Source organism: Chelmon rostratus, chromosome 9 (genome assembly GCF_017976325.1).
Source record: "Chelmon rostratus isolate fCheRos1 chromosome 9, fCheRos1.pri, whole genome shotgun sequence".
NCBI lineage: Eukaryota > Metazoa > Chordata > Actinopteri > Chaetodontiformes > Chaetodontidae > Chelmon > Chelmon rostratus.
In genome coordinates this window covers 20779730-20805841 of record NC_055666.1, presented here as the reverse complement: position 1 = coordinate 20805841, position 26112 = coordinate 20779730, and positions in this window count along the sequence as shown.

Genomic DNA, 26112 nt, shown 5'->3' with positions numbered 1-26112 from the left:
TGCAGATAAAGAATTACCTGTTTTAAACAAGTTTCAACTCTTTTCAAGCTGATGCTCATAAGGTACAGAAATTAAGAGAAGCCAATGGCTGCCTGGAAAGTAGAAGAAACAGATTGAAAAATGTAACAGACTGTGGAATTCCTTGGAAAATGCTCAGCAAAAATATAACATTTATATGATTTCTATTAAATGAGCTAAAACATGCAAAAACCCAGATGATCCCTTTTACTGCTCGTACAGTATTTCATGATCAGGTGCATTAATTTTTGGCCTGGTTGTTCTCGACCTACAGGAGCCGTGCTACAGCTCAACCAACCGCCCTGAACCTCCGCCCTCCTCGCCGACACCCAGATGAGCTCCCCTGCTTCTGGGTCAAGTGATGTGAGGGAACAGATCAGTTTGGGCCGGTGCAGGGAGAGACTAAACACTCGCAGAGGGGAATGTCATTGTTTTGGAGATCTTCAGGAGGGTTTTTATGTACTCAGCTGCTCTCTGGCAGTGCGGCATTGGTGCTGGATCCCAGTTCCACGCCGTTTACTGTTTTTCTGCACGATCAGGTCTACGCCACACACGCCGAAACTGAGATTTTTATTTTTTCAAGGGCTTTACAGATGTCAGTCATTCTATCGCAGTCCCTTATCTTTTTTTCTTGACTATTCTAGATATATTCTTGGCTCATCTAAGAGTAGTTTATTGTTAAGTGAAACAATTGCACAACACAAAATTACCGGACAGAAAATTATTCTGCAGCTATTTTGACAACAGATTATTGGTCTAGTCATTTTTAACCATGCAAGCATCAACATGGGCTTCGGGAGAGCTGTGTGTGCATCTTTTTATCTATTTTCTGACACTGTTTGATCCAAACCTACTCCCACTCACGACATTTACTCAAGTAGTGTACGACAACCTTAAAATTGTTCTCGGGTATTTCCATTTTTGGCTATTATATACTTCTATGTCACTACAATTTAGAGGGAAATATTCAGAATTTTAGTTACTAGTTACTTTGCAGATTCAGATTAGTAATACAAATTCTAATCAATAAATAAAGGTAAGATAAGGTAAAACTATTGATCGTGGAAATTCACAAGGTACCTAGCAGCACAGAAAGTAAGTGAAATTAGCCCCACTTTCATGGGCCATTCTGCATGATGAGTACTTTTACTTCTGGTACTTATGTATAAGTTTAACTGTAACTTTATGTATGTTGATGCTAATACTTTTGTGCATTTATCCAAGTAAAATCTTGAATGGCAGACTTTTACTTAGCATTTCCACACTGTGTTATTGCTACTTTTACTTAAAAAAAGATTTGCATACCACTGCAAGTAATTAATCAAGAAAATGATTGGCAGATTAATCAGTAATGAAAATAATTGTTAGTTAGAGCTGTAATCCCAACAGTCAAGCAAACATGGCAGTGCTACACACTAGAAAAACGGAAATGAATTCTACTTAGAGAAAGTATTTGAAACAAGGGGCGACTTTCCTCCGTGCCTCAAATGCTGCAAGTCTTTTATCATATGACCAAGATATATCAGCGCATCAAGCCGTGCAGGAGTACTAAGAGGAGCAGGGTGACAATGGTCAGTTGTTAAAAATCATAAACAGACCAAGTGCTTCTTTCATCACGCTGGGTATCGTATTTTAATGCATTCCATTAGGAACTGGCACCCTCTCAATCTTTACACACATGTCACTTCTTCTAAAAAACTCACATCTATCACTGGATGGAGGCGTTCTGGATACGGGACCCGTATTAACACACCCCAAAAATTGGCTGATTTGTTATGGGCGTACGTGCAGGCCAAGGCAGTTGTACGCCCAGTTCCAGTCAAACAATACCTCCTTCAGACTTCTCTCATATTGCAACTGGTTTGATAAATGCTGACCCTTTGGCACAGCAAATGCATATATGTTAGAAATGTGTGCTTAGCATGCGAGGTATGTGTCCAGGAGCTCCTCCACTCGTAGTATGAAGGCCTCTGAAACACACCTGCACATCCTCAAGCCAATTAATCTCAAAATCCAACAGGCACGAGGAGATTTTTCAACTTCAGAGAGTCCTAGAGCTTCATTCTGTCAATAGAAAGGTGCCCTGATTGAAGCTAAATGATGAAGACGTCAATGACCCAGCAGCTGACCCCCTCCCAGACTTACACACAAACCCTCAGGACGCCTCCGCAACTCGAGTCCGGCACTTCCAGCACCAAAGCCAGACATGTGATGTGCCGCAGCGCTGTGACGAGGAGAGCGTCACTCGAGTGTGACGGCCAAAGAGATGACTGTTTTCCAGCGACGTTGGTGGAGTTTTTTAGGCGCTGCAGCGAGGACCACACAGAAGAAATGGCTCCTCTCCACCGGCTGACTGATGATTAAGCGAGACGTAGTGTATTTTCCTATGGCTCCATAAAGACACAAGCTGGGAGAGCCGTAAAAGTCGGTGCAGAAAGACAATCTGCTGGAATAAATAAAGCCGAGTGGGAAAAGAGGGGCGAACACGGGCGAACACTTTGTTTCTCACCAATAAAAAATCCCAAACCTGGCCACCGTGTGTATTTTTCTTTACGCGCTTATTTGTTCAAATGTCTAAGCTTGTTCGTCATCCTTTGTTAACTGGAGAGTTTTTCATTTAAGCAATGCGGCTAGAAAGCCATTGAATCATTGAATTTATCCCCCAGCCACAGTATTTGCTTGTGACTGAAATCTGTGTGTAAAAAGGCAAAGTAAGGAAGAAAAAGGATTATGTTCAAAGGATTATGAACTTTCCTTTACATATTCCAGTGATGATAAAGAGCTGTGAGATATAATACACCCCTATGAGCCAGCTCCTTCCAGTTCTTCTTCAGATTAATGGGCCGTGTTGGGAAAAGTGTGCAGCGAGGCATAGAGCATAAATAAGGTCTTTAAGTAGGCAGCTATGGCGGCTGTGGGCTCAGTGGACGGCCCTGTCTACACACAGACAAAGACCGAGCTGTGATTTACTGGTCCTACATTACAGCTCGGCTCATGCAGATAAAAGGGAGACACGAAGAATGTGGTCCGTGACTGCATGTGATCTTCCAAAGTTACATAAACCACCGAGCGCCGTCAATGGAAAAGTTTCACCTCAAAGTCACTTGAGTACTAGAGAAGTTTTGATTCCTGCCCGGACCGTGCTTTCTTTTTTGTTTTCTGAAGCTCACGACTAGAAAGAAGGTCATGAATCCTGTAAAGTGGCTGCTTTGTTGGCTGGATGATGTAGACTGTCTGGGTCAGATCTTAACCTCAGATGTAACCCAATCTTAACCCGCATTTTTACTTTCAATTTCAGTGCAGCTGTGCAACTTAAGCCAACTGTAACTTAAAAACAAGATCCTCAGCTTCACAATTCTCCCCTATACAACACACATTAACTCCCCAGCAACGTCAACATAAGATCTTACAGTACAAAGCGCTAAGGAAGAAGCAATGCCTTGATATTATCATTCATTTATCATTTTTGGTTAATGGAAAAAAAGGTTCTTTCGGAAAAGGAAGGATATACGTAAAGGTTTGTGAACATGCCTTCAAAGATCTTGGAAATTCAAAACTAAAAAGTTGAACCTTAATTTATCAGTTTGACTCTGATTTCTCCTCAGATGTTCATGAAAAAAACATGTTTCCTCAAAATTAGAGTGGGATTTTACTAATTTTTAATGGCATATATTGCTCTCATTATGTTTGTTTTACTCAACATAATTCATAAAATAGTATTTTTTTGTCTTTGTACTTCGTTGTTAGTTCTTTGACAATTTAAGGCCAAAATACATTTCTGATGCTACATTATGAACTATACACCACATGTCTGGAACAAACTCCTAGAAAACTTTGAGGTTAACTGTTTCCTATTGATTTTTACAACATTAAATTGCTGCCCTTTATTCTGTTTTATTCAGCTTAAGCTAATTTTCATGTGTTATCTTGTTATTACTATATTGTGTTTCGTTCATATCTAGTTTTAAAGCCTTTTTATGTCATGCATAAAACACTTTGAAATGGCTTGCTGTACAAATACACTTGACTTGCCTCATTGTGATCATGGATGGTTGAATGGTGTGCGTGCCACTTTCTGTGAAGTCCATATTTACAGTATGCAGAGTCCAACATGAGCAGATGTGACATAAAATCTAATATCTAATTAAAACCTGGAAAGTTCATTTACGTGAATGTGCAAACCCTGACAAACGTTTTGCTTGTACTTTTTCTTAACTCGGGGGGCAACTCCAGCTGCAAGAAAGCTACAAAACCACAAAATTCCTGTGGAAAACACATCTCGTCTGCAGCTATGTTGGTGACTCATCTTACATGTCAGACTGAAGGAAAAAAGGGGTCACTGACGATCGGACACAAGAGAAACACACGCGTGTTTCAGATTCCTCTGTGGATTCCCTGAGCAGGAGGTGAGCAGAAGAGTCGAGTTAATTAAGCATTAAGAGCTCATTTTAAGTAACCCTGAAAGTGTGACGGCAGATGCTCGCAGCCTCAGCAGCTCCGTGCTGAAGACCGCAGGGATGTTAAGGGCTGCAGGGTTGACTATGTTGTAACACACCACAGTGGACGGGAGTCAGCGCACTTGATCCATGAATTTAAGGGCTGAACAGTGAATACCACCCACTGAATACCACACACAGCTGTGCTGCTGCTGGGGAAGGATGACGCACCAACATGCCTCCACCAGCAGAGTGATAACAGATGGAGATACGGGAGTCGGAGCTCTAATCCAGAGGTGTTATGTGTTGGTGTCGAATTTGCGTAACCCTTCACACAGAAAGCTAGGGGAGACGTTAAGTGGTCTTATCCCCTCTTCAGGTGGCAAATATATCACAACTCAGACTGAAGGCCTCGGCGGGTTTGTCAGCACACACATTATCAGCACAGTAGGTCTGTGATGGCACTCAAACAGCCAGTCCTCGCATCACTTCAACAGGATTTAAATGTTTCTCTCGGCAGTTAAATATGGACTGCGCTGTCTACTTTTTAAGGAATAGGAATAGTTCGACATTTTAGGATGTATGATCCATAGACACGAATATTTTTAAGCACTGGCCCCGCAAGGCAGCAAGCCCTTAAATTTAACGCAACACAGCCTTCCTTAACTGTGACACTTCAAAAAGACATTAAGAGGATGACATATATAACAAGTTATTTAAATTAAAAACTCAAGTTCTTTATAAACATATGGTAGGTCTATGCTCTCACAGTTCCTTAGTTCCCAAATCTCCCCCCGCTGGTGATGGATAGGATCTCATTAATACTACTACTCTTATCACTACTAATTATCAGTTTGGTGCTTATTGGTCGTTTTCGTTAGTAAATAACTTTTTTTTTTTTCAAAAAGAATAAATTGAGAAGAGGATTAGAATTTATTCATATTTTGAATATAACAGTCATGTTTACAACAGCAAAGTCACGATATTAACTCCATAAAAATCTCACTGGAAAAAAAAAAGGAATATTCCTGTCATTATAATACTGTGTGACGTTTAGAAAGAATGAGCACAGACATTAGTCAGTATCAGTCATTCATCCTGTCCTCTGTGCTCCTCCCTCTGCTGAGGTGCTTCACTGCCTGCAGGTACCGCTGGCAGAGGGAGAGGTGGGGGGCTGGTTGGTCTCAGCCAGCAGCTAAGTTTACAAGGATTTGTCAAATTTTGTGGCAAACTAAGATAAAGATGCAGATGCAAACTCGTCAGATACGGTGTGTCTGCACCATTAGAGGTGCGGGTATGCAGATTTTGTTTCCTTTGGATAGAGCCAGGCAAGCTGTTTCACACTGCTTCCAGTTTTTGTGCTAAGCTAGGCTACCTGGCTGCTGGCAGTAGCTTCATATTTAGCGTACAGAAACACTAAATCGTGGTATCAATATTCTGAGCTAACTCAAAACTAAAGACTACTTTTACGAAACTTTTGAATAAAGGCCCAAAACCTTCTCCAGTGACATCATACCACCGGGTATGTCTGTTCCTATTTAAGTAAAGCATTGCTTCAATTCTTGGCAGTAAAAACAATGGAAATGTACCTGCTGTCGCACTCTGATTCCATTTTGAGCGATGTGGAAGAGTCAGTCATCGGCACCACAGAAGAAGCGACCTGCCAAGTGAAGGAGGTCTTGATTTAGTAATCAACTGAAATAACAGCAGAGGGCAAAACAGATCTGTGTGTTGATGGATCACTTTAGCGAACGCCATGATAAATGAATATGGTGATGAATGTTGTTAAACTTCGCTGTGATCGGTTGCAGATCGGCTCCTCTGTTAAAAATGAGCTCACTTTTTCGAGGGATAAATATTATCTTTTCAAAGTGGAATGCTTACAGCGCAGCAGCAGAGGAGAGCCTCTCCTGCTAACAGTATTTTCTTTAGAGAAGTCTTTGTTAGCAGGGCAAGTTGAGGGGAATGCTGAATGATGTTATGTTGACAAAACTCAGTGTGCTGAAGCAGAATGTTTTAGTAGATAAGCACAGACGATGTGCTGAATGGTTCAAATGCTGATGTTCATTTAAAAGGCCTTGACGTTTGCTCAAGATCTGATGGACAAAACAGGCTTAAAATATTCCAAGTGGCACATTTTCTCCCTTTGCATTGTATCATCTCAATGTATTCATCTTCAATATTACCCTCTCCTGCAGTAAAGTTACACCGATACAACTCCAAAAATGTACATTTACATGTATTCTACAGCTGCTCTCTGAAAAAACAACTGGAAAGCTGTATGAAATAAAAAAATACTGAAAGGACATAAGGTAAGACCTCACTGAAGCTGACTAAATGCCTAAAACACTGTACTGATGCCTATTTTCAAAGAAAATCTGGACAGACAGGAGATATTATAGTTAGCAAAACATCAGTTTATTAGTTTTAACATGTAATCCATGAGCTCAGCCTACATTACAAGACATACTGTATTCACATTCAAGTACAGAGGCCTGTGTCAAACAACCACTTTTATAAAGTATAAAGTGCAATACTTTATTTCACATGCTGAAATCTAGTATAACAACATTTGGACAGTGGTGGAAGAAGTATCCAGGTACTTTACCACATTGTAGTTGCAGGTAAAAGCCATGCAGTTGAATACTACTTAAGTAAAAGTACAAAAGTATTATCAGACAAATATTTAAAGCATTCAAAGTTAAAGTCCTCATTTTGCAGAATGTCCCCATTCAGAGTGTTATATTACTGTAAAGTAGGATTATTACAGTAAATGTATCAATGCTTAAGCTGCATTTTAATGTTGTAGTTAAGTTAATTTTAGCTACTTTATTTACTGCACAGTACACACTTTTTATACCTTATATACTCTTTGGTAGTTTCTTATATAGCCATGCATCATGTTTTACAAGCTTTTTATATGTAAAACATGAGTCGGCAGAGTAACTAGTAACTATAACTTGCACATAAAAAAGTACAACATTGAAGTTACATGAAATGAAAATATTCAAGTGAAGTACAAGTACCTCAAATGTGTACTTAAGCAGGGTGCTTGAGAAAATGGACTTTGTTATTTGACAAAACTTTATTTTTTATTATCAAACCTTAATAAAGCAGGTAAGTCCCAGTGAGATCACAAAATATCAGTTTCAAGGGAGCCCTGGCCAAAGAGCTTCAAGCAGCATACATGCAAATAAAAACAGACAAAAGTACTGCATTTGGTGCAGATAAACCATGAGGAACATAAAACATGGAAAGGTCTTTTATTTGTCCCCTGCAATCACTGTAGCAGTGTTTTTATTATCTGTTCACTCTGTATTCAATCAGTGGGGATTGTCGTAAATAGAACACATTACACACAGCACTTTGGTAAATATGGCCAGAATTGGTCATTAAATTGTCTTTTATGATCCAACTGGTCTCAAGTGTCTTTATGTATTTTTATGTCTGGGCCTCTTTGGGAGCCTTATTTTCCCATTTGACGTGTAATTTTAGAAAATGACATAATCATAGTAGCATTAACTGGACAAAAACTGGTGGGTTAATGCTTGCTAACTTTTATTACTTTAAAAGGGAAATTAAGAAAATTGTGCGAGTTGGTATTTTCTTAATGGCTTACTCCATAATTGGGTTTTTATAATTGCAGTACAGCACTGTGGCCTTCCTGCTGTTTACATCCTAAACCAAATCCCATCACCGGTTGCTCTTGTGATTGCCTTATAATTCAGTCCTCTGCATTCAAAGAGAGACACTATAGAGTTATAGAAGAGGGACCACTTGCTGTTCGGAGTTCATTCTAAGCAGATATTTTGCAATACAATCTTTTTTAAGTTCAAAGCACAAATGCTGTGTTAAACTGTATCTAGACCCAGAGGGAGATGGCTGTAATCTTGTTGGGTGATGCAAGAACAATATGTAATGTAGCCACCAGAGGGGGCCAAAGTACTCAGATTAGTCCTTGAAACAAAGAAATGGTGTTCATCTCAACAATAGTTATATTTTATTTAACTGGAATCATAAGTTGTGTAGAGAGGAAGTATTTCACAGGTTCAGTGCTGTGAGATTGTTTTAACTGATTTAATACTGTTTATGTGCATTGTGTTGGCGAGATTTGTAATATTTTATTTAACCTTCATAGAAAATGAGTAGATTAGATAAGCCTTCATTGATCCCCAGAAAAGTAAATTCAGTTGTTGCAGCTGCACAAAACAGAAACAAGTACAGATAAGTAAAGTAAAAACAATAAATAAATTGAAATATAGAAAATACAAGAAGATAAATTAAAATAGAAACTAGAGTCAAAAGAAGAAGGCAAGCAGTACACATAAAGCACCCGTGAACAGTTTACTTAAAATTGTACTTAAATTACCATAATATTGTCTCAAGTAAAGTATCCAGGTGGTGTGATTACAAGCTAAACAGTACATGTAAGAGAAATATTATACTATTTCCTGTAACAGCACACACAAAAAATAGCATATAACTTGCTTAATTAATGATACTTAGTGTTTGTCTGTATTAATATCTAAATATAATATAGTTTATAATGTACAATTGCACATATTAACATAATATAAATGTCATAAAATATAATATAATAAAGTATTGCGAACAAAATACAACATATATATTGAATATATGATATTATGCATATATTTCATATAAAAAACAAAGACAAATATGACTGCATTAGTTTGGAAATGATGTGCCAGCTAGACTGATTTAAATAATCGACGAGGGGTGAGGATGAGGAGGGAGGAAGGTATCTATCCAACAGTAGAGGGAGACATCAGCTGACAGCAGAAGACCGAGTGAACATTTAAACAGAAAGCCTGATTTTTCTGCTATCAGTGGTCTTTGAAAAGTATACTATAATAATAATAATACACAATGATTGAAGCATTCTGCATACCACCCCTAACTGTTTTCATTAGGGTCAAACTAATGTCTGTGTGTTGTTGTGAATGTTAGTCGGTCTATGATTACACTGTATAATAATAATCACTGAGCACAGATCTGTTCTTGAGTTAAATGACTTGTTTCAATAACTTACATAAAGATGAATGACAACTCAATGTATCAACCTTTCCAACTACTGCTACTACAAACAGTAACAGTTCTGCTGTACTGTACTTCCAGCACGACATCTTACAACCATGAGACCACTCCAACTACCACTAAAAGTATCAGGAACCTGAACTGCTTGCAGTATGATCACTGCAACATTAGCACCAGTACTATTTTACAACTACTGCTACTGCTTGTTTTATTGGTCATCATATGGTGACATGTGACCTTCTGATTTTTTTTCTCATGGCCTCTTGAGGTCTGGGGTGTACATGACACAATAAATGACATATGACCACTATAATCACTACAAATATGACAGCTGCTATGCTGTTGCAAATACTTGTATTACTGTTATATTATCATTCATTAGCAGAGTATTTCTACCACCAACACCTTCACTACTACTTCCACTACTACAGTTACTGTTTGAACTACTTCTACTTTGAAGGGAAATAATTACTATGTCTGATAAAATAATACAAATCAAATGGCTCCCAAACTAATCAGCCAATGTTAATTACAGATCAGAAGATGTAAATACAAAACAAAACAATATTCCATCCACGATAAGAACTACTTATACTTTGCAGCTATTACAGAGGAGTTTGGACAGCGATAGTCATTTAAATAACACAATATGGTTTTTTTCTTAAGATCAGAAAAGGAAGAACCGGCTGCAGCGGCTGTTTCAGATAATCAGAAAACAGAGAGATAAGAGAGGGAAAGGCGATTAAATCTGACTCTTGAAATGTGTTGCACGTCATCTACTCTGTCTCCCTGTCACTCTGCACTGCGCTGTCACACTGTCTAATCATGCAGAAACACCAGAACAACACTCCAAAAACCTACATTTGCTGCGAGGAGTGATATCAAAGTGCACAGAAACACTCGGATTGCACACGCAGACAGAAATCCCTGGTTTGCATACAAATAGATCTGATCCAGACACGAGTGATCAGATAAATCAGTGATCAAGAGTTTAAGAACTAACCCCAAATGAGACTGTTTCAAAGCTACCTAAACACTGGACGCCTCGGGCAAAGACTTGCCTGGAGTAGAGAGAGAGACGCAGAGGGAAGTTTTCATTCACATGCTGAGGAATATAATAAGGGCCTTTGTTGGCTTCAAATCTATTATCTGATTAAATCACTGAATCTGTATGCCATACAACACTGTCTGTCTTCAACTGTAAACACATACTTTCATTATTATCCATGATGTTTAACACAGTAACATATATTCAGTATTTCTAAGCATTAAATAAACACTTAATGTTTTACATGATCGATTCATCGAGTACATAATATGCTATAGTGTAGTTGTAAGCACTTGTACATTTTTAGTAGTAATATGATCATTCATTATGATCATTCATTTTCTTCCCAACAGTTTGATGAGACGGTTGATACCACTTTCATATCTGTACAGCAAGTATGAAGGTACAGGCAGGAGATGGTTAGCTTAGCTTAGCTTAGCACAAAAACTGGAATCAGATGGAAACAGCTAGCCTGGCTCTGTCCAAAGGTAAAAAACTCAGCTTTGCCTATCAGCACCTCTAAAGCTCGGTAGCAGTTTTTCCTGTTTGCAGACTTTATGCTAAACTACGCTAATCAGCTGCTGCTGCTAGCTTCATTTTTGGTGCACAGAAACAAGAGGACACTTCCTCTTCCTTTGCGTATTGATTAATGTAGTGGTCAACAATTGTACTGTAGGTCCTCCTATGACGCATCTTTAAGGATGATGAGGGAATGATAAACAACACAATATAAAAGGCTGTAATCATAATCAATGAGATATGATTTCACACACCATCTAAAAATCCTTTTAATGTACTAAACAGTGTTTTTTAACTGTTAACATTTACAAATCATTCAAGGTGGGTTTTACACTTAGGTGCAGAAAACTCATGTAGAGCTTACAGGTTTATTCTTGACAAGAAAAAAGCAATTCGTCTGGGAAAAATTATCTTTAGCTTCTCAAAGGTTTTCTCTATTTATATTATTTGATTGGAAATTAACTAAGGAAATATTTGCTGGTTAGCGTTTCGATAGCGTTTCATCAGCTGCAGCCCCATCTGCACTCCTTACAATTACATTAGAACATGCTACAAATTTAGCATGAATTGCTTATATACAGCTTATAGGTGAAAAACAGAAAGGGTTAAAATAAAGTGCTACCCTGATGGCTAACAGCGTGTGACTTCTCCCAGTCGTTGTGGTCTAAATGGCTGAGGAGTGATTCACCTCAGTGTGTGTGTGTGAAGGGACGTTAGACATGGAGGGGCACACTGGACAAGAGTTTCTTTGATATCAACAACAGGTTCTTTGGAATCCTTGAAATCTCTCTGAATTCTACAAAAACGACAGTAATTATATCAGACTTTTATTCTGAAAATGAAAAACTGCTTTCAGGTGCTTTTGAGAGGCCGCTGTGAAAGAAACACACAAACTCTCTCAGTGATTACAAATAATAACGTTTAGCTGCCAAGTTTATGTCCTTTGAAATGAAAATGCAGACTGTATTTTCTGTATAAGACCATTGGTACTTAAGAACAACCTGAACACACTGTCTCCATTCATTTCAAATGGTAGAAGCAAAGTGATTTTCACTGCTCAATCCTATTGAGCGTGCCAAAAAAGGCTTGTAAAGTGTGTGTAAAAGCCCCATTTTAGCCCATTTGATGATAGAAATTTTACAGCCTCATCTTTTGTACTACAGATACTACTTCAAATATGTAACCCCGCTACAGTGTTCAGACCTGGTGTTAATGCAACCAACGTAATGGCTGCTAAAAGCTCAGCACAGGTACTTTGCACTTTTTTGGATACAACTGAGGTGCTTGTGATTTATTTCAGTTGTTCGTTGCCAATTTCATCAATAAAAGAAGCATTTCTCTGCTCTACTCTGTACTACCTGCAGAGGCTGGACTCGAAGAGAAAAAGCACAAAGCACAGAGCTTATCAGCACATTCCTCCAGCTGCCTTCCAGTCAAGTACCCTCTGTAAGATAAACTCCTGTGCACTAACACGCACTTTCTGGATATTCTGCAGAGCAACAAGCTATTCAGTTCCTTACCCGAGTATTTTTTCCCCCGTGAGCTTCTATTGTTGTGATATGCAGCGAGAAGATAAGTGAAACTTATTTGCATCAACACATTTGATATTTTGATAGAGGGCCATTTTTCTTTTGTCTTCCATCTCCAGGAGGATTACATTTCAAGGAATTTTCATGAAACACCATTTAAGCGCGCCTGATAAGGCCTCCTTTGGACAGAGATAAGAGCCTATCCACACACATTATTGATCTTCCTCTGACCTGTTTGTGGAAGGAAAGCTGGAAGGGGTAAAGCACTTGTCAAACAGAGAGCTGTACCCGAGAGAAAAGAGGTGGGGATGGAGCTGAGGTATACAGCATATGGAAATGAAGACGAGACAATGGAGGGAAGGGAGGGAAAAAGTGAGACAGATGGGCACTTTTTGTATCAAATAATTTATTTCCTGTGAACCACTTTGAGATGCTTTAAACGTCAGTTGAGTTTTTCTCTCCTCTTTCATTGTGACACCAAAAGAACATGAAGGCAGTTTCACATGACTGAAACACTCACTGACTACAACTAGCAAGATTTTTGTTATTATTGCTTTATCCACATATTATATTCTTGATTAATGAATTGATCATTTTGCTAATAAAATGGCAGAAAACTGAAAAATTGCCTGTTATTAGTTTCAGACTTAGACATTTAGTTTACTATCATATTTGAGAAGCTGGAACCAGTAAATATTTGGCATTTGTGCTTGAAAAATAACTAAATTGATTAAATTCTTGCAGATTTTCTGTCGATGGACTAATCCACTAATCAACTTACTCTTGAAGCTCTACTCTGATGACATGATATATCCCAGAGCAGAAGGTTTATTTATATATACATCCATCATTCTTTTCCTTATTTTGAATGCAGATATTAAATTCATCACTTAATCACTGAAGAACGTTATTTTTCCACAGTGAGAAATGAGTGATGCCTACAATCCAGGATTAAAAAGTGAGAAAATCCAAATAGCAGCCTGCAATCTCTTAATACATAAATGTGCTTATTCATGGATTTTGAGTGCCCTCTGTACATAATACTTAATTATACATAACAGTTTCTGATCAGTCTGTCTCTCCACTAAAACATGTTTGGTTTGATCCTTGTAGCTGGCGGTGTGTCTCCCACCAGCAAGCTTTCCGCCTTAAGAAACACACTCAGCTCTGCTTTCGTTCCATAAACCTAAAAAAATATATATATATAATAATCCAACATCTGCTGGACAAGTTAAGCTAAATTGCCTGTGTCCCAAGCCCATCCTAAGCGTGCCTCAAGCTCAATGCACAAAACAATGGAATTGGCCTGTGGCGATGGCTGAAGCTGGGAGAAAAAGCGTTGTCGTGTCGTGGCATGCCAACAGTGCACCCTTGCTGCGTGCTAGATGGCAGATGCACACTGGGGGCCGATGCACATGACCTTCTGCTATCAGAGCAGACACGCTCATTTATCACCAGCAACCTTGAATCATTGTTTTACTCAGCTTGAGCCCTTATGCTTCTGCTCACGCAAAAAATAGAATAAGTGCATTTTGGTTTGAGGCGAGAGCAGAGTCAGGCAGCAGACTGCAGAACGGCTCTCGCTCTCCCTCAGTTTACCACCTCTCTGAAATCCTCTACACATCACGTTCACAAAATGTGCTTAGGTTTTTTTTAATCTTGTTTTTAACGAGGTTTTCTTTATCTGGCTGCACCCTGAAACATGGAGCCATTACACCTAGGAGGCTCCTTTTTGCATTGTTTTGAGGAGATTGGATTATTTATGATGCAGCAGGGTTACAGCTCATAAACCTAATGAGGATTCTAGGGTTGTGTGTGTGTGTGTGTGTGTGTGTGTTTTATTGTCTGTGTGTGTGTGTGTGTGTGTGAGAGAGAGAGTGTCTGCCTGTGAGCTGCATCACAGACAAAAGACTTGGAAGGGTCTTTAGAGGTAGAAGCTGGCAGATCACCCACTGTTTTACAGATCTGCTATAGAGTGGTAGAGCACAGTGTAGCAAAACACAGCTCATAGGGAGGACAGGCCAGTGATGTTTGTGTGTGTGTGTGGCTCACAAGAAAGCCAAAGATACCATTTTTTATTAATTCTTGCATTTATTTGAAGCGTGCTTATGTTAGAGACAGGCCTTCATTTCCAATCCTCTCAGTTTTATATCTTCTTTTCTAATTTAGTGCAAAGTCTGCCTATTCTCTCAGCTGCTCCTGTTCTGATTTGCTGTGAATGGAAACTCAAAAATTCCTCCATGTTTATTTGTTGCCTTGATTAATTTCGGATCACGCAAAAGTCACCTGCACTTACTGCATCAGTGAAACAACCACCATGCAATACTCACTTTTCTGACTGTTTCTAGTCAGTAACAGAAAATGATTTTCCTGTTGTTTCACATTAGAAGCCTCCCCATAGCTCAAAGGGCACAGGGCTTCTGGTCCTGGTAGGCTTTTAATTTGAAACATCTGCAGAAAGCATTTTATTGACGTTGAAAGAAGACATTATATGTTGTACTAACAGGAAGTGGTATAAGACACACACGAACAAACACTCTTAATTAATCTTGGCAAGTCTCAGCTGTAGCTGAAGCTGCCCTTTGGCCTCACTGAAAATACAGAAAGTTTCTTCCACTGTGCCAAAACAAAATGATACAGGTTTGATTGGTAATCAACAACAACATGGCTCTACATAACGTCAGTTGTGTTTCTGTCCTGTTTTAATTCATGGCCTGTGAGCATCCTGACAAGCAGAATGAAGCACAGTTTAACAGCTCAATGATTAATAGTGTAGCCTGCGAAGAGGTATTGCAGTGTCAGCCGAGTGGACGTAAAATGATTGCGTTCTCTTACCCAGTCTTCCAGAGTGAGTGACAAACAGCCCATTTCAACCAATTACACCCACTTCCTGTGAAACGCTCCAATTTGTGCACATGATTCACTCAACCTATCACTGCAGGAAAATGCAGAAATGATATTCAAGGCTGCAGCTGGGCATGTAAAATGAAAAGGTTCAGTGCCTGGTGGGACAGCAGAGGTAGCAGAGGGGGTAGAGGGAGAGAGAGAGAGAGAGAGAGAGAGAGAGAGAGGTGATGGATCGTCCAACTTCCTGCAGGAGAAAGGTTTGATTAATGGCCGTCCACTCGGCAAAACACACCAGCTGTGAGGGGAGATAAGTACCAATACAAAGAGCAAATTACTGTCTGTACTGTAATAATTAACCTCAGAGACCAGCACACACAGGAAGAGCAGGTTCCCTTCGAAAGAGCCTCACTTCCTCCATCTCACAATAACTCCCAAAACAAAACAAAACAAAAAATCTCCTTTAGTACTGAAACCTTGTTTTAGCTCCAGGATTTAAGGCTTTTTTATGGCCGGGTGAGCTGTTCCCAAAGATGTATGAGCAAATTACTGGCTGGAGTTATTTGAAAAGAGGGAGTCCATTGTGGAAATGACTGTCAACACGCTGCTGCCAAGCTCATCCCCCGGTGCAGAATGAGTATCCAAACAGTCTTCAGTGAGAAATATGGAGTGGAATAATTGCTTGTCATACGGTGGGCAGGAAGGGATACAAATAAACTTTTTTAGGGTTTGGACTCACAGTTGTGGTTGGCTTAAGTGTTTGTAAGAGTTTAGATCCAGCTGGAGGAGCTCTAGAGCGAGATGTGTGTGTGAAAGGGGAGGTTGAAAACATGCTGCAAAATGCTTCCATTTGTGCGGTGATGTTTTAACTGAAATATTTGATCAGCTTGTAGAAAATACAAGCAAGTTTGAGCAGAAAAGCGGAAAGCATTCCACCTGCCTGAACCACTCACAGAGAATGTACATAATTATTCTTCATACTTCAAGTTCTCAGTGGTTTTAAACCCCTAAGCCCCCCGAGTCTCGCCACTCTAAAGTGAGTCTTTGATAATGGCTAATGAGTGCGGCGGTGAATTCTTCAACCATAATATTAGTTGAACCTGAGCTGATTAGAAACATGTGCCTGAGAGTTTGAGTGTCAGAACGATTTATGGGTCTCTCAGTGATGACCTTTCCACTCACTGTATACACCCGTGCCTTACATCACTCCGGCGGACTCCCTGCTGAGAGCTCACCTCTATTTTCTACAAGAAGCACAGCTCAGTGCTACTCCCTGCTCTGATTTCTTTCTTCAATTGTTCTGGGGTGGAGGTGTGTGTGTGTGCACTTATATACACATTTAAGAATTATCTATGAAAGAATGTTAACTGGGATGTGTAAATTGGTATTAAATTGATTTATTGTTCTGTAAGACTTGTAATTAAAAGCTCAAAAAACTTTCCTCGAGGAGCTGCTGATCAGCTTAAAAGAACTTACAGAAGCAGCCTAAATTTAACAGGGTTTAATCAAACCCTGTTAAATTCCTCCTTGAATATACAGTAAAACAATGTGTACAAGGCACATGCTGAATCATGAAGTGCACAATTATTGCAGTGAAGGTAAATAATGCACACTCATCTCCTCAAAGGTCTTATTAGATTTCTTTTGTAAATTCCACCGATCCAGTCCGGCAAAATTAATCACTGGGAATTAATGTTTGGTGCCCAGAGTGGAAATACCACAGCCAGCTGGATAATAAGAATGAAATGCTGCAATCTGTTTCATTAAATGCCATCAAATGCTCTCTGTTCAAACCATTAGTGCACATTTATTTTCGTATGGATTCAATGTCAATAGATTGGATTTCTATAATTTAGTTTTATCAGCATTAGAGGCCGATGATTTGAAGCTGATGGTGAATATTTGAGTTAAAAAAAAAAGGTTGGCGGCGGTAACGTGCACACAAATCTAATGTTGCAGCAACAATTTAACATGTTTGACAGGCCTTGGAGATGCACACTGTGTTTTGGTGAGTAAAATGCAAATGTAAGCATATTCTGCAAACAAAAGTCCACCTTCAGTGACAGATGAGGATGACGAGGTGCACAGTAAACTTCACTAGAAACGGAGGAAAAACAAACCAAAATATTACACAATATTACACATTTTACACAAATGTGAGGATCTGCTGCTGTTCTGGTTTCTATGATTCTATATTGAATGATCGTTTGCGCTGTTGGTTGAACTAAATAAGCAACAAGATGATGCTCCTTTGGCTTCTAGGGAATTGTATGTGTATGCTGTTACTCGTTTCTGTAATAAGCCTGTACTGTCCCTCAATACCACCTTTCTGATATATCAGTTGGGGTATCTGTAATAAAAACAGATATTTTTGGGTGGCCTAGTAAAAACAAAACATTAAGCTGTGTCTAACATTTTAAGAGTAAATCTTGCCATTTCAAATCGATTCTTTTATATATCACTCAGGAAGCAAGACATGAAATTCAAGAGCACAGCTGAGCAGGAGAAAGGTTATAGCATCTTTTACAACATGCTCCAAACACTAACAAAGTGGAGAAAAAGCAATAATTAAAACAACCAATTCTGAATTGGATTTTCCTCCAAGAACATAGCTTTGGTGATTAAAAAAAAAACTTTCATATGGCAACAACATGGCTACAACAAAGGCATATTTCCGAAATGAGAGTGTTTGGAGTGGTCAGCACAAAGGAAGAAAAACGATGATTGCAGTCTTTGTATTTGAGGCTATCTGGCACTAACATATGCCGGCTGAACCGCAGGGAGACATGGACGTAAAACAGAACTGCGTGCATATTGTGTCGCCAGATGTTTGAAGTGGCAAAGACCTCTCGCATTCACTCTTAAAGCCTGACCTTTACTGCTGCCCACCAACTGCTCCACGCACACTCGGCTCTCTCTGCGTTCATAGAGATAATCACCTCACAAATATGTGTCCGGCCCTCCACACACCGGTTCTGTTGGATCACACCAGTGGCACACACATGTGATAAATGATAGGCCTCATTCGCTTTATTAGCCCACCAAGAGACTTGAAGGGCATGAGGACTTTTTTTCCTTATTCTGTGTTTACTGCGGGTTCTCTGCCTCAGATTGGACGGTGAGTGTTATAGTGGGATCAAGGGGGGAGGGAGGCTGCCTTGCTCTTCACGCTGGTTTCCTTACAGTCCCGTCTTATTAATGACAGCCTCTAAACTTCTGCCTTAGCAGGAGGGGAATAGAGTTCGGCAATGCCCCAGCAACTCTCAACAGCGTTCTATCAAGAAAAAGACATAAGGCAAATGGAGATAGAGGAAAGGCATTAAAGCTAAAAATAGTGTCGCGCTTTTCTCCCAAAGTGAGGCAAAACAGGGTTTCATCCCTGCATGGGGCACGCTGACGATGCAGAAGTAGTGACAAATATAGAAAAAGACACAGCTGTTATTCAACCACATTTGATCACAGCTGAGCATTAAGCTGTATGTTGATGTGAGGAGTTATTTCAGAGGGGCTGGCAGAAGTCGGAGCCTATAACAGCACAGCGGAGACTCGGCGCAGAGATGTCCCTTTGTTTGTTTAAAGGGCAGGAGAATCGATGGCCCCGTTTTTTGAGGCATGGCTCTGACCTCTCGCAGTGGCACCTGTATCAATCACAGGCCGGCTTCGTTCTCTGCCTCGCTGCTCGTCACATTTGTCTCTGGTGCCCGCGACCGTGAACGGAGGCTGTCTATCTACTCTCAAATGTCAGTCGACACTTCATGCCAGCTGTCAGCTGACACAGAGTAATACATAAACAGCTTTAAAATGTGACAAAAACAACTCTCGAGGAGAAATCTATTGAAGGAAGAAATTGATTTTGGAGAAAGATTTAAGTGCTTGCTCTGAGGCTGTGAGGCCGGCGCAGGAAAAATGAGAAGCCAAACCTCTCTGTGTTGAATAAATGTGAGGTAATTTAATAACATTCTTACAGCTGAACAGCTCTTTCTGCTGAAATTCAAAGGACCTCAAAAGGTAAACTTATTCAGATATGGTTTGTTTGGTGTTGTTTTTGTTATCTTTAGAAATGCAGGGTGAAATTCATTGATTTTGCAGAATTTCCACAAGACCGCACTTGTTTTTATTGATCGACAGGTCTTCTGAGGTTGGAACACCTGCATATTCATCACATGTGACTGTGATTCTTTTGACTGACAAAACTACTGTAGATGTAAATGAACACATCAAAGAGTGAAAGTTTCCCTCAAACTTTCTCGTCGCGCTTTCAGACTGCAGACGATTTAAAGGCTGTTGAATATGTATCACCATATGTAAGCGCCAGTTTCACACACCCTCAAGAAAACAAAGTCAGACCAAACAAAATTGTCCAAGGGGGCATTTTGATGGAACTGCATGCTAACTCGCCGTGGTAACAACCAGCTCTCTGTGTTGATGGATTGGACCACAGTTAATCTGTATGTATGGCAGATCCTTATGAGGCCACATTGTAATCACCCAGCCAGTTCTCAGCGATCCAGGACTCCTGTCTCGGGTTGAAGGAGAGGGATGATTCCCATTATGGAGTAATTAGTCTTGTTGTCACCACCGGACCTTGACAGTGAATCCACTTGCCGGGGCTCTGAAGGGATTTGGATGTTTGCTACTTCTGAATCATAATCAGAATCGCCTTTACTTGCCAAGGACGACGCCCTCAAATTTAACTCAAGAACAGCAGCACAGACGTCATGGCTGTCAGTTGTGACAAATACCGTGAGCCAAAGTTTCTGCTGTAATGTCATTTTATTTTCTCTCTTGTGGTACTTTTAACTTTCTTGGCATTCCAGTACGACAGTACTCCAGTGTGAGACATGTTGGCTGATGAACACATTCCCAGTTTTAGCAACCCGCTGCAAACTTTAACAGCTTTAATTTAGTGTCTTGTTATTATGTTCTGCATCTTGATGACAGGATGCATCTGCTTTCGTGCATTTCTGGTAGGAACTAAATCTGCTCTCCCATACGGTCCATCAGTTACGATAGCATCAATATGTTTGACTGAATCGTCATTATGGCAGGCAGGAGTGCCGTGATCATTTCAGCAGGGATGAGTTTAACTTTTGTTCCTCTGTCATATGACTTTAAAGACACAGTGAGTTTCCTCTGTCCCTGCCTTGTTCTTCAATTTCTTAGTCTCTTAGCAGAAATGTCAAGAAAGGAAATATTCTTACACTTATCATTCTTATTAAACCGTAAAATACAACCATACACACTTCTCTTCTCGGTTCTCTGTTTGACAGAATTAAGATTAACTGCATTGTTAACTCCTCGTAAAAAAAGACAACACCACAGCAACAAAATAAAATTCATCAAAACCATTTTGGTTAGTGTTTGCGCGGTTGCGCACGGATCGAGCACCAGGTGGGTGGAGCTAAGTGTGGTTTTAATAAGTTATTTGATCCTATAAAAACGGTATGACCTCATGATTGACAGTTGATGTGCTACAGTGATTGAGTGAGGCAGATGTATGTGTGGGCGGGGCCTCAATGCACACAAGATCATCAGCACAAGATGGCGGCGCCCGTATTCGGGATATTTTGGCTTTATTTTCATGCAGTGGGAGGATGCATCACACACCGCTATTTACTGTCTATGGTTCATCACAATGAGCAACCATCTTCACATTGATATCACAACGCCATTTGATATATTCTTGTCATTAAGACTGATCATAAATTCTTTAATGTACTTATCCAGGATATTTTACTTATCTGCTTCAATTCGGTAAAACTTGGAATAATTTCATGTCTGACACAAACAAGATAAGTCATAAGTCAGCCAGATGATGTTGAAAGGCTGCAAAGCTGTTACTCATATCAAACACTAGAAAAATTGTCATTAAGGTGACTGCAGCTCTTAATAAATATTTTCTCTTTGACTGAGCTGTAAAAAGGCTGAAGCTCATCCTTCAGTCTCAAGGGGGAAAATCTGAGAGTCTGAGACCTTTGTCTTTTTCTTCCAACCTCTCCAGTCTCTTTGTTCTGTGTCTCTCAAAGAGACAGGTTAATGCAATATACTGACTACTTTGTTTCACTACTGTAGATATACAGCTTATATGAAACTGTTTTCTTTTATCAATTTAGAAACTCTTAGAAGAAACCTTGAAATGACGCCTTGATTAAATGATGTAGCTACTTCAAATTGAAGTTAAATTCTCTAAATCTTCCCAAAGTGTAGACGTTTTTGCTCTTATTTCAAGTTTCAACATCTTGCAGTTATTTTTGCAGCGTCAGTATATCTCTGAAGTTGGAGAATATCAGAGCTCAGGTCAATTATTTTCACAGCTCTTATTGATGACACCAGCTCTCGCCTGTAAATGGCTGTAATTGCCACATTTAAGGTGCAGAGTTATATTTGAGATTATGCCTCTCCGAGGATGAAGTCAATTTCCCTACAGGGTCGTCGCAAAGTGGAGATAAGGATTTTTGCAACGGAAATACTTTACAGCTAATGTACTGTAGGTTCCAGTTTCACCTCTGTAATTCTCGCATTGATTCCAACTTAATTATTTCTCCCCTATGAGATAAAATCCATCTGGTGCTTAATGAGAGCGCTTCATGTGCAAATGGATCTACTCTGAGGCATCTATGTGAGTGTCGATGTCACCTAAAAACAGCAAATGTCTGTAGACAGGTTTTCAACAATGTCATCGTGGGGTAGAAAACAAACCAGAATTAGTAAGAGCTAATATAAAAATGATGAAGATGAATGAGAAGTTGTTTTATGCCAAAAAACTGTCCAAATTGCAAAAGTAATTCGGGAAGGAAACCTTTTTAGCTTTTAATTAGCTATTAACATCAAGAAATCTGGCTAAAGTTGCAGATTTTAATACGTTTCTGGATAGTTTTGCACAGAAACTGGTTAGCATCTACATTGAGTCAATATAATACTCATAATGAGGAGGCTTCTGTGATCTTAAACTTGTGTAAACAGCAGGAATTTTATATATATTTTGAACACACACATTCTCACTACCTGCAGGAGCTGTTTGCATTGTTATCACCGCTGCTACTAGTTGCCGTTTGTCAATGAAATTAGTCATGCTAGCACAGCTCCAGACTTACTTTTCCACTGGTAGCCGTGGTGTTACCAACTTCTTCAGCTGACTGATGACGTGCAACATAGGATCCATTATGCTGTGGGGCTGCTTTGCTGGGTCTGGGACTGGAGGCCTTGCCCATATCACAGGGATTATGAAATCTGAAGATTATCAGAAGATTTTGGAACAAAATCTCCTGCCCAGTGTAAGAAAGCTTGGGTTGAGCCGAACATCTTGGGTACTCCAGCAAGACAAATACCCCAAACACACATCTAAAAGCACACAAAAATGGATAGAAAACAAAAAATGGACTGTTTTGAAATGGCCAGCAATGAGTCCTGATCTCAACCCGATTGAGAATCTTTGGGGGGAGCTGAAATCTGCCATTGGCAGAAGGAACCTTTCAAATATCCAGGACCTAGAACACATAGCGAAGGAGGAGTGGGAGAAAATACCACAAGACAAATGCAAGAAGCTCATTGATGGCTACAGGGGACGTTTGGAGGCTGCCATCGCTGCCAAAGGGTGTGCAACCAAATACTAAGAAGGGGTGCCAATACTCATGCACCTGCTGTATTTCTGTTCTTTTGTTGTCTTTGAAATTCCAATGCCTATTTTGAGGGAAAATAACTTTTCAGTTGCTTTGGACCTTCATTTAAACAATCTTGGTATTGCAAATTGTGTCCGTTTCCATTTATTTATGGAGAAATTACAAAGATAGTGAAAACAATTAAGGGGTGCCAATACTAACAGGCGGCGCTGTACCTAAAGCTAGCATTAAAGTTAGCCATAGCTAACAATGGCTATTGTTGGCCTGGCCACCGTAGCCAGCCTGACTAATCAATAACAGAAAGTTAGAGTTACCCAAAACATGGTTGTATAATTTTTATGTTTAATCTAGTAGTGAAACGTGATCCCAAATGACATCATATAAACTCGACATTATATGTTCGGGTATTTGGCCATAAATACTGTAAATGAGTAACCGGTCGCTATCATCGTAGCACGAGGTGTTTTCTACCAGTACAGTTTTGATTGGCATAGACGTAATTTTCTCACAATGATCTGTCTCTGCATAGTTTGAAATCTCCGGCTCTGCAGGGTGATGATTGGGCCGCTCGCACAAATGCAACCATGTAAAATTTTAACTCACACACTTGCAAAAAAAATGGTCACCGTCTGGAGTCATGCATGTTAGGTAGATGGAGCTGACATAAGGAGTTTTAGAAATGTTTGCACCATGCAAATTTATCTGTGAACAGTAATTTTGACTGTTCATTTTTCTTTATTTCAAAATACTGAAAATGTCCATAAATAAGATATCAAGACATTGTAGCAATGAGTTTTGCATCCTGCATCCTCAATTATTTGTATTAAAAAAGAAAAAAGGCTCATTTAAGCAGGTGAGTTCTACCTGCTGTGTACCAAACCGGGACACAAAACAAGATGCTCTAACTAGATGTGAAATACCCCTGAGAGACTTTTGCTTGATACCAATACTGATGTCCTCATGCCTGTCAGATAGCTACGATCACTGTGTGATGTGATCGAAGGTGATGAAGAAAGTAAGTCAAAAAGCAGAGCTTTTCATAATTATTCTGTCAGAATAAACAGCGCAATCAAAAATATTTCAAAAAGCTTTGCTTAAGGCATGTGGCACAGCAGTGCGGCAAAGCTCATTTTTCAGGATGTACTAAATCAAAGCAGTGGCATGCAGCAGTAATTGTAACTGAATGGCACCACAGCACAAAAAGCCTCTTTTAAGCTGATGTATTGTATTTCAACATATCACTCATTGTCACAGCAGTTCTTTCTGCTGAAGCTGCTCGTGCAGCGCGAGGCATGGCGGCCTTGAGGTGACATAAAAGTGCTGAGTTACTTTTCCAGGCTTTCAGTGTGTTTACTTGATCCCCATCAAAATTCCAGCTGCACTGAAAAAAGCCCCACTTCCCTTTTGACAGATATTTCACGGCAAATCTACAACACAGCGAATCTCAAGCTCAGATTTATGTCTCTCCTTAAGCGACTTAATGTCTCCAAAACAGAAAATATTTTTTGAGATAACAAAACAATGGAGCCTGCTGGATGTCAGCAATCAATGCAGTTTGTTGCAAGTTGAAATAATTGTGTGGGGGTCATTGATTCCCAATAGGTGCAGGACTCACTACAGTAGCTCTTGCATGTAGCCCTCACTTCTCTCTCTAATTGTCTCTCTAGATGCTACTTAATAAACATAGCCATCTGTCTTTTTAAATTAGCTAAGAAATGCATGTGGAAAAATAAAACAAAAACATAAGCGTGTCATCCCAGAGGCCAGCCGCATTAACACATCAACAAGCCCATCAATAGTCCATTGGCAACTGTAATGTCCTCTTACATCACTGACTTCACTGGTGTGATGCAGCCAAATGCAGACAAAGACTGACAGTGGCTCCACACATCAATAGTTTTTTTTACTACCTGTCAGCACCAGTCAATTGAATTTAGAAAGTGGGGAGACGCATTGTTGAGCAAATATGCTGTGAAAGCGGCACTGCGACTAGAGCTGCTGGTTGGTGCAACTTTGTTCCAAAATTGTCAACTTTTGATCAAGGGAACTTTGAAATGTTTTCATCAGCCGGCAGAGGACAAAGTTTAGAAATCATGTGACCCAAATGAAGTCTCTGGCGTGACACACAAGAACATGTAACGGCTTGAATGTATTTTTTGGCAGCAAATGGACTATGTGGTTAGGGTTTTTGAATTTTTACTTGATATGCAGTTAAAGAAAAAGTTCAACACATCGAGAAAATGCTAATTTGCTTTCTTTAAGAGAGACGACAAGCTTGGTATCACTTGTATGTGCGTTACATATGAAGCTGGAGTCGGGAGACAATTAGTTTGGTTTATCATAAAGCAGCCGGACAGAGTCCACCCACCAACATGTCTAAATCTTAATTAATGTAGTATCTTGCTTTTTCCAATTCATACACAAACAGGAATTCAGAGACAACTACTGTGGTCATAGTAGCAACACTTCAACCGGATAAAAACAGAGGTATGGGGTCTTATTAAAAGCCAAGGAAGCAGCTCCTTCACATATACAGTGTATGAAATATGCTCTATATAAATCAGGCATGTTTTAAATTATCGAAGCAGAATTCAATTAAAATAAAAGCAGCAGTAAGAGAGTATTTGCCTGATCATTTTTCCACCCCACTCAAACATTTCTGCAGTTTGTTGCCTTTTAGTTTTGCCTCACTCCTTCAAAGCAGCTGCTTCCTTCTATCATTAATTGTGTCTCTTGTGTCTTACTGAGAAGTCTTCCTCTACATCTCATTGTTTGTGCGTGTTGTTTGCCTAATGCTTCTTTCAATTATTGATGGCTCCTCTGGATTTTAATCTTTTATGTATTAAAAGTCAATTTACTGGGAACATGAATGCATTAAACACCCACAACTCTTCAGTTCCCCAGCTTAAAAAAAGAGCAGGGAGCACATGCAAAGCTCTTTCACTGGAGTGAAATGTGCGTAGAAAAGCCAGACTATTATCTTACAATTAATGTCCAGCAACTGTTTCACCACTGAAAATGTCAATGCATCACGGCAGCAT